The following is a 9,901-nucleotide window of genomic DNA, read 5'->3' as shown; positions in this document are numbered from 1 at the left end:
TATCTGAATCTATTTATTGAATGGATGAGATCAGCTAGAGAGGAAGTACAGAGAAGGGATGATGGCTTCTTCCTAAAGCAGGCTATGGATCATATAACCTTTTCTAAGAGAAACCAGAAGGTACTTAAGGATATAATAATAATAATAATAATAATAATAATAATAGGGCTAGAGAGATGGCTTAGAGTTAAGGTGCTTGCCTGTGAAGCCTAAGAACCCAGTTTCAATTCCCCAGTGCCCACATAAGCCAGATGCACAAGGTGGCCCTCTCTACCTATCTCTCTGTCTCAAATTTAAAAAAAGATTTTAAAAAATGGTGCTTGCTTTGACAGCACATATACTAAAATGTGAATGATACCAAGAAGATTTTAGCATGGTCTTTATGCAAGAATGATGTGCAAATTCGTGAAGCATTCCGTATTTTCACTGAGGATATCTTCACCTCAGGTCTGTCATTCTGTAAGCCATAAAATACTTATGTTGTTTTCACTGGGAGGGTTGACTTTATCAAAACACCTAATAAACTAAGAAAAAATGACATAACACACTGATTCTTTTTGAGACAGAATTTCATGTAGCCAAGGGTAGCCTCAAACTCACTATATAGCTGAGGAGTACCTTGAACTCCTGATCCTCACGTTGCTTCTACCTCCACCTCCCAATTTCCAAGATTATAGGCATGTGCCACTGCACCTTGTTGGATGATATGTGAGAAATACCTGGAACAACAGCAGATGAGGTTTTGTTTTGTTTTGTTTTGTTTTGTTTTGTTTTGTTTGTGAAGTAGGGTCTCACTCTAGCCCAGGCTGACCTGGAATTCACTATGTAGTCTCAGGGTGGCCTCGAACTCATGGAGATCCTCCTACCTCTGCCTCCTGACTGCTGGGATTAAAGACATGCATCACCACATCCGGCTGTTTTTCTTTTTCTTTTCTTTTTTTTCTTTTTTTGAGATACCGTCTCACTCTAGCCCTGGATGACCTCGATCTGTAGCCCCAGTTTGGTCTTGATTTCACAGTGATCCTCCTAGCTCTGTCTTCCAAGTGCTGGGATTTAAAGGTGTCAGCCACCATGCCCAGCCAGAAGCAGATGAAAAGGAACCAATTAGGAGACTCCTGTAGTTCCAGGCAGAAGCTGATAGTTTGTGATAAAAGTAGAGATGAGGGCTGGGGATGTAGCTCAATTGTTAGAATGCTTGCGTAGCATGCATGACGCCCTAGCTTCTACCCCTCTACTGCAAAAATTGGGTGGGTGGTATAAACCTGTAATCCCAGCACTTGGGAGCTAGAAACAGGAGGATCAGGACTTCAAGGACACCTTTAACTGAATAAATTTGAGGCTAGCCTGGGCTACATGATATCCTATTTCAAAATAAGTAAAAGGTGGAGATGCAAGATGGACTGACTGAGCTGGGCATGGTGGCTCACGCCTTTAATCCCAGCACTCGGGAGGCAGAGGTAGGAGGATCACCATAAATTCAAGGCCACCCTAAGACTACATAGTGAATTCCAGGTAAACCCGGGCTAGATTGAAACCCTACCTCAAAAAATGAAAAAAAAAAAAAAGCTGGGTGTGCTGGTGCACACCTTTAATCCCAGCACTGGGAAGCTGAGGTAGGAGGATCGCCGTGAGTTCGAGGCCACCCTGAGATGACACAGTGAATTATCTAGAGCGAGACTCTACTTCAGAAAACAAAAACCAACAACAACAACAACAAAAAAGGCGGACTCATGGTTTCTCTGTCTCTCAGTGGTCATCCAAGGGCCAGGGGGAGTTGCCCAGTGTCTCAGGCCTGGTGGCTGGTCAGTGCCCAGAGCCGCTATTTCCTTCACTTCGGCCGCGCGGATTCCACAACCCTCCGGGCCTGCGCCCCGCGCCAGCCCCGCCACCGCCGCGCCGACGCCCTACAGCGGACCAGGGACCCAGAACCTTTCCCGAGATGACAGAAGCGCGGCGCTGACCTCGCGGGTCGGAACCAGGCCGCAGCAGTCTCTTCAGGCGCGAGGCGGGCTCAGAAGCTTCTCTCAGGAGGACAGGCGATCTCCCACCGGTCCGCGACTTCGAGCTTCTGCGCAGGCGCAGCCCGCACCTTCACACTCCCGGGGCGGGGTGGGCGCGCTTCGAGGCTCGCTGCACATGTGCGCATGCGCCCCCAAGCCATGGGCACGTGCCGCTGTGTCTCGGTGTCAGGATGCTTGAAGCCAGAACTGGGAAACCTACAAGGTCCAACCCGCCCGGCCTAAGGCCCAGGAGCCTTTCAGTCACTCTGGGGCTTATCCATCGACCGTTTATTTCCCACCTACATGTTGTGCATGGTCCCAGTCAGCCACAAATCATTTCAGGGCACCTACTGTGTGCCAAGCATTCTACCCGGGGCACTGTCATTTAAGCTCACCTTTTAGGGATGGAGGGATGGCTTAGCGGTTAAGCTTGCCTTTAATCTTTATGGTTACTTTGTACCCCAAGGCATATTTTTGTTGTTTTGAAAATATTTTTGTCTATTTAAGAGCAGAGAAAGAAAGGCGACAAACTGAGAAAATGGGCATACCAGGGTCTCCAGCCACTGCAAACTTTGGCTTTACGTGGGTACTGGGAAACTGACCACAGGTCGTTAGGCTTTAGAGGAGAGCACGTTAATCACTGAGCCATCTCTCCAGCAGCCTGCCCTCCCTCCCTCCCTCCCTTCCTCCCTTCTCTCTCTTTCTCTCTTTTGTTTTGTTTTAGTTTTGGTTTTTCGAGGTAGGGTCTCACTCTAGCCTAGGCTGACCTGGAATTCATTCTGTATTCTCAGGGTGGCCTCAAGCTCATGGCGATCCTACCTCTGCCTCCGGAGTGCTGGATTAAAGGCGTGTGCCACCACACCCAGCCTGATTTTGTTTTTTCAATTTGGAAATGAATTTTTTTTTTTTTTCGAGGTAGGGTCTCACTCTGGCTCAGGCTGACCTGGAATTCACTATGTAGTCTCAGGATGGCCTTGAACTCTCAGCAATCCTCCTACCTCTGCCTCCCGAGTGCTGGGATTAAAGGCGTGTGCCACCACGCCCGGCTGTGGAAATGAATTTTTATTTTTTTAAGTTTTCATTTATTTATTTATTTATATTATCAGTTTCCATGATTGTAAACCATATCCCATGGTAATTCCCTCCCTCCTCCTACTTTCCTCTCCCCCTCTCAATCAGTCTCTTTCATTTTGATGTCATGATCTTTTCTTCCTATTATGATGGTCTTGGGTAGGTAGTGTCAGGCACTGTGAGGACATGGATCCAGGCCATTTTGTGTCTGGAGGAGCACGTTGTAAGGAGACCTACCCTTCATTTGGCTCTTCCACAATGGACCCTGAGCCTTGGAAGGTGTGATTGAGATAGTTCAGTGTTGAGCACTCCTGTTACTTCTTCCCAGCACCATGATGCCTTCTGAGTTATCTCAAGGTCACTGCCATCTGAAAAGAGAAGATTCTCTACCCAAAGTGAGAGAAGCATTAATATATGGATATGAAGATTAAGAGAAATGCTTGCTGGGCAGTTTGATAAGCATAGTATATACATTTAGCCAGAAAACAGCAGACATTACATCTCTAGGGCTCATGACTACCTCTGTTGTAGGTTTTCAGTATCAGGGATGTATTCTCTCCCATGGAGCAGGCCTCCAGTCCAATTGGAGGGCAGTTGGTTTCCACCATGATAGATGTGCCACTATTGCACCAGTTGACTCATTTGGCCTGGATGGCCAAATCTAAGGCTTGTAGTGTCCACTATTCAGTATTTTCACTGGTGATTTCTCTTTCTCTCACTGAACTGCATGCAGAATGGCTTCTTCCAGCTTTCTGTCAGCTGGTCTACATGGAGGAGGTTATCAGCTCAGTTCCAGCAGGATTTCTCAGTGGCCTTGCAGCCCAAGTTCCATTTCCCAGTTATTTTGTTTTTATTTTTTCAGAGGTAGGGTCTCACTCTAGCTCAAGTTGACCTGGAATTCTCCATGTATTCTCAGGATGGCCTTGAGCTCACGGCAATCCTTGTACCTCTGCCTCTTGAGTGCTGGGATTAAAGGCGGGCGCTGCCACCACCACACCTGGCTCCTTGTTTTGTTTTTGACGTAGTATTTCACTCTAGCCCAGGCTGACTTGGAGTCACTCTGTAGTTCCAGGCTGGCCTCAAATTCACAGCGATCGTCCTACCTCAGCCTCCCCAGTGCTGGGACTAAGGGTGTTCACCCCCAACCCAAGGCTGATCTTTCATGCTGCTGCTGCTGCCTCTTCTTCTTCTTCTTCTTCTTTTGAGGTAGGGTCTCACTCTGGCCCAGGCTGACCTGGAATTCACTATGTAGTCTCAGGGTGGCCTCGACTCATGGTGATCCTTCTACCTCTGCCTCCCGAGTGATGGGATTAAAGGCGTATGCTAACATGAGATTTTTTTTTTTTTTTTGAGGAAGAGTCTCTCTCTCTCTCTCTAGCCCAGACTGACCTAGAATTCATCATGTAGTCTCATGTATCCCAAGTGCTGGGATAGTGTTTTGAATTATTAGATAAATAAGATCCCACATCTGTTGGGTGTATTAGATTGGTGATATGCTTGCCTACTTGGGTGATAACCGACTGCCTCTGGTCAAAGCCATACAGCTTTTCTCTGCTCATACTACAGTTTACCCTTCATGGACTGCCACCCCCACATACATTTGCCCAGAGAGTAAATTCAAAGGCCAAATCTCTTTTGTTCATCTTTTCATAGTCAAGACAATGACTATGTACTTCCTAGGAGCTGGTTGTACTTAAAAAGACCTGGGGAAGCAAAGTAGAAAAGGAAAAGAGGGGGGCTGGGAAGATTGCTTAGTGGTCAAGGCGTGTGCCTGCAAAGCCAAAGGACCCAGGCTTGACTTCCCAGGACCCACATAAGCCAGATGCACAAGGTAGCACATGTATCTGGAGTTCATTCACAGTGCCTGGAGGCCCTGGTGCACCCATTCTTTCCCTCTCTCACTCAAATAAATAAATAAAAATATAAATATTTAAAAAAAGAAGCCAGGCATGGTGATACATGCCTTTAATCCCAGCACTGGGAAGGCAGAAGTAGGAGGATCACCATGAGTTTGGGGCCACCCTGAGACTACATAGTGAATTCCAGGTTAGCCTGGACTATAGTGAAACCCTACCTCAAAAAGCCAAAAAAAAAAAAAAAAAAAAAGCCAAAAAAGAAAGAAAGAAAGAAAAGAGGGGACAGCAGGGCTGGGGAAATTACTTAGTGGTTAAGGTATTTGCCTGTGAAGCCTAAGGACCCAGGTTCAATTCCCCAGAACCCACATAAGCCAGATACACAAGGTGACACATGTGTCTGGAGTTCATTCGCGGTGGCTGGAGGCCCTGGACCCATTCTCTCTCTTTATCTTTCAAATAAATAAATAAAAATAATAATATTTTTTTTAAAACGAAAAGGAAGCCGGGCATGGTGGCTCATGCCTTTAATCCCAGCACTCAGGATGCAGAGGTAGGAGGATCACTGTGAGTTCTAGGTCACCCTAAGACTATAAAGTGAATTCCAGATCAGTCTGGGCTAGAGTGAGACCCTACCTCGCAAATAACCACAAAAAGAAAAAAAGAAAAAAGAAAGAGGGGGCTGGTGAGATTACTTAGTGGTTAAGGTGCTTGCCTGTGAAGCCTAAGAACACAGGTTCAATTCCCCAGAAGCCACCAAAGCCAGGACACACAAGGTGGCACATGCATCTGGAGTTCGTTTGCAGTGGCTAGAGACCCTGGTGCACCCATATTTTCTCTCATACGTAAATAAATAAATAAAATGTATGAGAAATATTTTTTTAAAAAAGGAAAGAGGAGTGTACGTTTAGGAAACAGAAATAATCTCAGGAGCAGACTTGCTCCCAGAGGGCATGTGTCATCTGGTCACCCACCAAAGGAAGGCCTGTGGGAGAAGTGTTGCTTGCTCATGCCAGCTCTGATTTTTCAAGATCAGCTGAAGGCCTAATTTTCATGAGAAATATCTCAATGTGAAAATGTGGCTTTTCGTTGAAAAGTGAATATGTAGAGTCACCTCTTGGGGCCTGATCTTGTCTTGGCACAGAGGAAATGTTGGCCAAATTGGTAAGACTTGGGTCCCTGGGCGAGGCAGTCTTCTGGTCACTGTGGAGTACATATCCTCTGCACTCTTCATATTCAGGAACTGGAAGATACATACTTCCTTGGCTTGGTGGTGGCAATGTAGAGCAAGGAAATTAGACTTCTTCTTGTTTTTTTTTTTTTTGTTGTTGTTGTTTGTTTTTTAAGGTAGGATTTCACTCTAGCTCAGGCTGACCTAGAATTAACTATGTAGCCTCAGGGTGGTCTCGAACTCAAAGCGATCCTCCTACCTCTGCCTCCCAGTGCTGGGATTAAAGGCGTGCACCACCACCCCTGGCAGGAAATTAGACTTCTGATGGTGTTGGAGAAAACTGCTTTGTGTCTATATGGTCACTTGTAATTTACCTACTGGATACTACTGGCATTTCAGAGTGTGATAAAGAAGATGATGAGTATTAAATGGCTACCTGTGTGGTCTACATGTATGCATGTTATACATGTTAACAAGGTCCCTTGGAAAGTGTTGCAGTCTGGTTCTCATTGCTGTAGAAATCACCCAACCAAGAGCAGCTTCTGGGAAAAAGAACTTTATTTTGGCTTTCAGGCTCGAGGGAAAGCTCCACAATGGCAGGGGAAAACGATGGCATGAGCAGAGGGTGGACATCACCCCCTGGCCAACATAAGATGGACAACAGCAACATGAGAGTGTGCCAAACACTGGCATGGGGAAACTGACTTGAACACCCATAAGCCCTCCCCCAACAATACACTCCTCCAGGAGGCGTTAATTTCCAAATCTCTATCAGTTGGAAATCTAGCATTCAGAACACCTAAGTTTATGGGGGACACTTGAATCAAACCACCACAGCAAGGTATGAAAAACAGAGGAAATGACCATTCCTGAGACCCAGAGAGCCTTCAATTTCAGCCAGCTAAAGGGAATGAAATAATCTTGGTATTTCAACCAGAGGGGATTGTGACAACCCCAGATGACTGTATATCCCTCTTTCTGTTCTCTATAACTATAGGGCCTCAAGTGAAATAAAAGGAATATGCAGTTGGGTGTGGTGGCACATGCCTTTAATCCCAGTACTAGGGAAGCAGAGGTAGGAGGATCACCATGAGTTCAAGGCCACCCTGAGACTGCATAGTAAAAAAGCTTGGTGTTTGTGTGTGTGTGTAAGAAGTTTGATGTTGCTCAAATATAAGGAGGAGCCAGATATGATGGCATACTCCTTTAATGGCAGCACTCAGGAGGCTGAGGCTGAAGTAGGAGGATCACTGTGAATTCAGGGCAGGTCTGGGCTACCAAGTGAGTTCCATGTCAGCCTGGGCTACAATTAAACCCTGCCTTTAAAACAAAAGAAGACATGCTAAGGAGGTGGGAGGAATATATATCCCTTTAATAAGATAGTGAGCTTAGACCTGCAGAAGCTCTTCCCCTGATGCCATTTCTTCCACTCTCAAATATAAAAAGGAAGGTGGTCAGGTATAGAGTTACAGGCAATGGAGTTGATGAGGGGACTAGGGGCTAGATCATGAAGGTGCTTTATCTCCAAAGCAATTAGATGCTTTTAAAAGTTAGACTTTAGGGCTGGAGAGATGGTTTAGTGGTTAAGGTGTTTGCCTGCGAAGCGTAAGGACCCAGGTTTGATTTTCTAGGTCCCATGTAAGATGCACAAGGTGGCACATGTGTCTGGAGTTCATTTGCAGTGGCTAGAGGCCCTGACACACATATTCTCACTCTCTCTCTCTAATAAATAAATAAGAAAAAATGAAAAGAAACTTTTAAAAAAAGTTAGACTTTGAATGTTGACAGTGGTGGTTCATGCTTGGAATCTCAACACTCAGGAGGTTAAAAGTAGGAGGATCATGAGTTTGAAGCTAGCCTGGGCTACATAATAAGATTAAGGTCAGATTGGGCTGTATAGCAAGATCCTATCTCAAAAGCAAAGACAAACCAAAAAAATATTAGCTGTCAATTTCAGAAAAATATTCCTGGAACTCTCTGCTTTTCTCTTTTTCTTTCTTTCTTTTAGTCCTTTCTTCCTTTTTTTTTTTTTTTTTGAGGTAGGGTCTCACTCTATCACTCTAGCCCAGGGTGACCTGGAATTCACTCTGTAGTTTCAGAGTGGCCTTGAACTCACAGTGATCCTCCTACCTCTGCCTATGGAGTGCTGAGATTAAAGGTATATGCCACCATACCCAGCTTTTCTTTTCTTTTTGAAATCTATTTATTTATTTGTAAGGAGAGAGAGAGAGAGAGAGAGAAAACAAGCCACGGTCTCCAGCTGCTGCAAATCAACTCCAGATGTGTGCACCATTGTGCATCTGACTTTACATGGGTACTGGGAAATCAAACCCTGGTCCTTAGGCTTTGCAGGCACAAGTGCCTTAACTGCTGAACCATCTCTCCATCCCCTCCCTCTTTTCTTTCCTTCTACCTTTCTTCTTCCTTCCTTCCTTCCTTCCTTCCTTTCTTTTTCTTTTAATAAATTTTTTTTAATTTTTTTAAATTTATTTATTTGAGAGCGACAGACACAGAGAGAAAGACAGATAGAGGAGAGAGAGAGAATGGGTGCGCCAGGGCTTCCAGCCTCTGCAAACGAACTCCAGACGCGTGCGCCCCCTTGTGCATCTGGCTAACGTGGGACCTGGGGAACCGAGCCTCGAACCGGGGTCCTTAGGCTTCACAGGCAAGCGCTTAACCGCTAAGCCATCTCTCCAGCCCCCTTTCTTTTTCTTTTGAGATAGACTCTCACTGTGTAACTCTGGCTTACCTAGAACTCCCTATGTGGACAAGGCTGGCCTTGAACTTGTAGAAATCCTCCTACCTGCGTCAGCCTTCCAAGTGCTATGATAACAGGTATGTTCCACCACACTAAACTTTTCTCTTTTTTCTTCACACATGTTCCCAGAGCTTTCTTTGCTTTGTCTTGTACTTACTGGTCAGTTGGCCGGAAGTAGGGAACTGTCACATATCCCCCTGTGGGCTCTATCTGGAGCTTGACCTAGGATATAGCACACAGATATTAATGAATGTTTAGAGAATTCACATGCACTTGCAAATGACCCATGTTTAGGGGCCACCCCACTCTGGAGCCCCTGTCACTGTACCAGCAGTCTGTAACTCTCGTCCTGTGGGGACTGGAGACCAGAGAATCATTGAGCTTGTGATGACAAGCTCCAAAATCGGTAAGAGACTCTATTCCAAGGAAAAACAGACAGATAAGTGATGGAGGGGACATCTGATGTTCTCCTCTGACAGCTTCAGGCAAGGGGATGGGGCACCACACACCATGCATACTTACTTGCATATAATAAAACAACAGCACCATCATTGAACAACAAAAATAACATTGCTGCTGGGCTTGTGTGGCTCCCATGTCCCTAGGGCTGAAGGAGAGCCACTTAATCAATAGCTCTACTTCCTACCACATCTGTGGTTCCTACTCAACCCATTCTTACCTCCCTTTGGGCTTCCAATAAGCCAATTACTTGCCAGGCAACAGTCCTTAACTCAGGGAAGCTGACAGAGGCCTGGTAGGACCCCGGGGAGAAAAGCTGACCCTCTCAGAAAGGCAGACCTGGGCATGATGCAAGGTGTGTCCAAGGGTGGAGACCCACCAGTTGGTCTGCTTCTCACACCCTCTCTGTGTTGGATGTCTGGGTGATTATAAGGCAGTGGAACCTATTAGTCACCCAGGTGTGACCTATAGTGACCAGGGAGGGGGCAGGGTGGGACTGGGATACTCAAAGAGGACTCAAAGTCCTGGTTTCCTGCAGGGCTAGAATTTGGAGGTCTTGGTGCTTAACTTAGTCATGGAGCTGATTGCT

The 9,901-nt window shown here is 45.9% G+C and overlaps 1 non-coding gene across 1 annotated transcript; it reads left to right on the top strand.

Annotated features, from left to right (window-relative positions):
• The first annotated feature begins 316 nt into the window (after positions 1 to 316).
• On the top strand, positions 317 to 425 carry LOC123458343. The gene has a single exon (XR_006635616.1). It is a non-coding gene; the product is annotated as a U6 spliceosomal RNA (small nuclear RNA).
• Positions 426 to 9,901: the final 9,476 nt, after the last annotated feature.

This window comes from Jaculus jaculus, chromosome 1 (assembly GCF_020740685.1).
Source record: "Jaculus jaculus isolate mJacJac1 chromosome 1, mJacJac1.mat.Y.cur, whole genome shotgun sequence".
Lineage (NCBI taxonomy): Eukaryota > Metazoa > Chordata > Mammalia > Rodentia > Dipodidae > Jaculus > Jaculus jaculus.
Note: the sequence above shows the minus strand (reverse complement) of the source record. Positions and strands in the feature narration are given on the sequence as shown.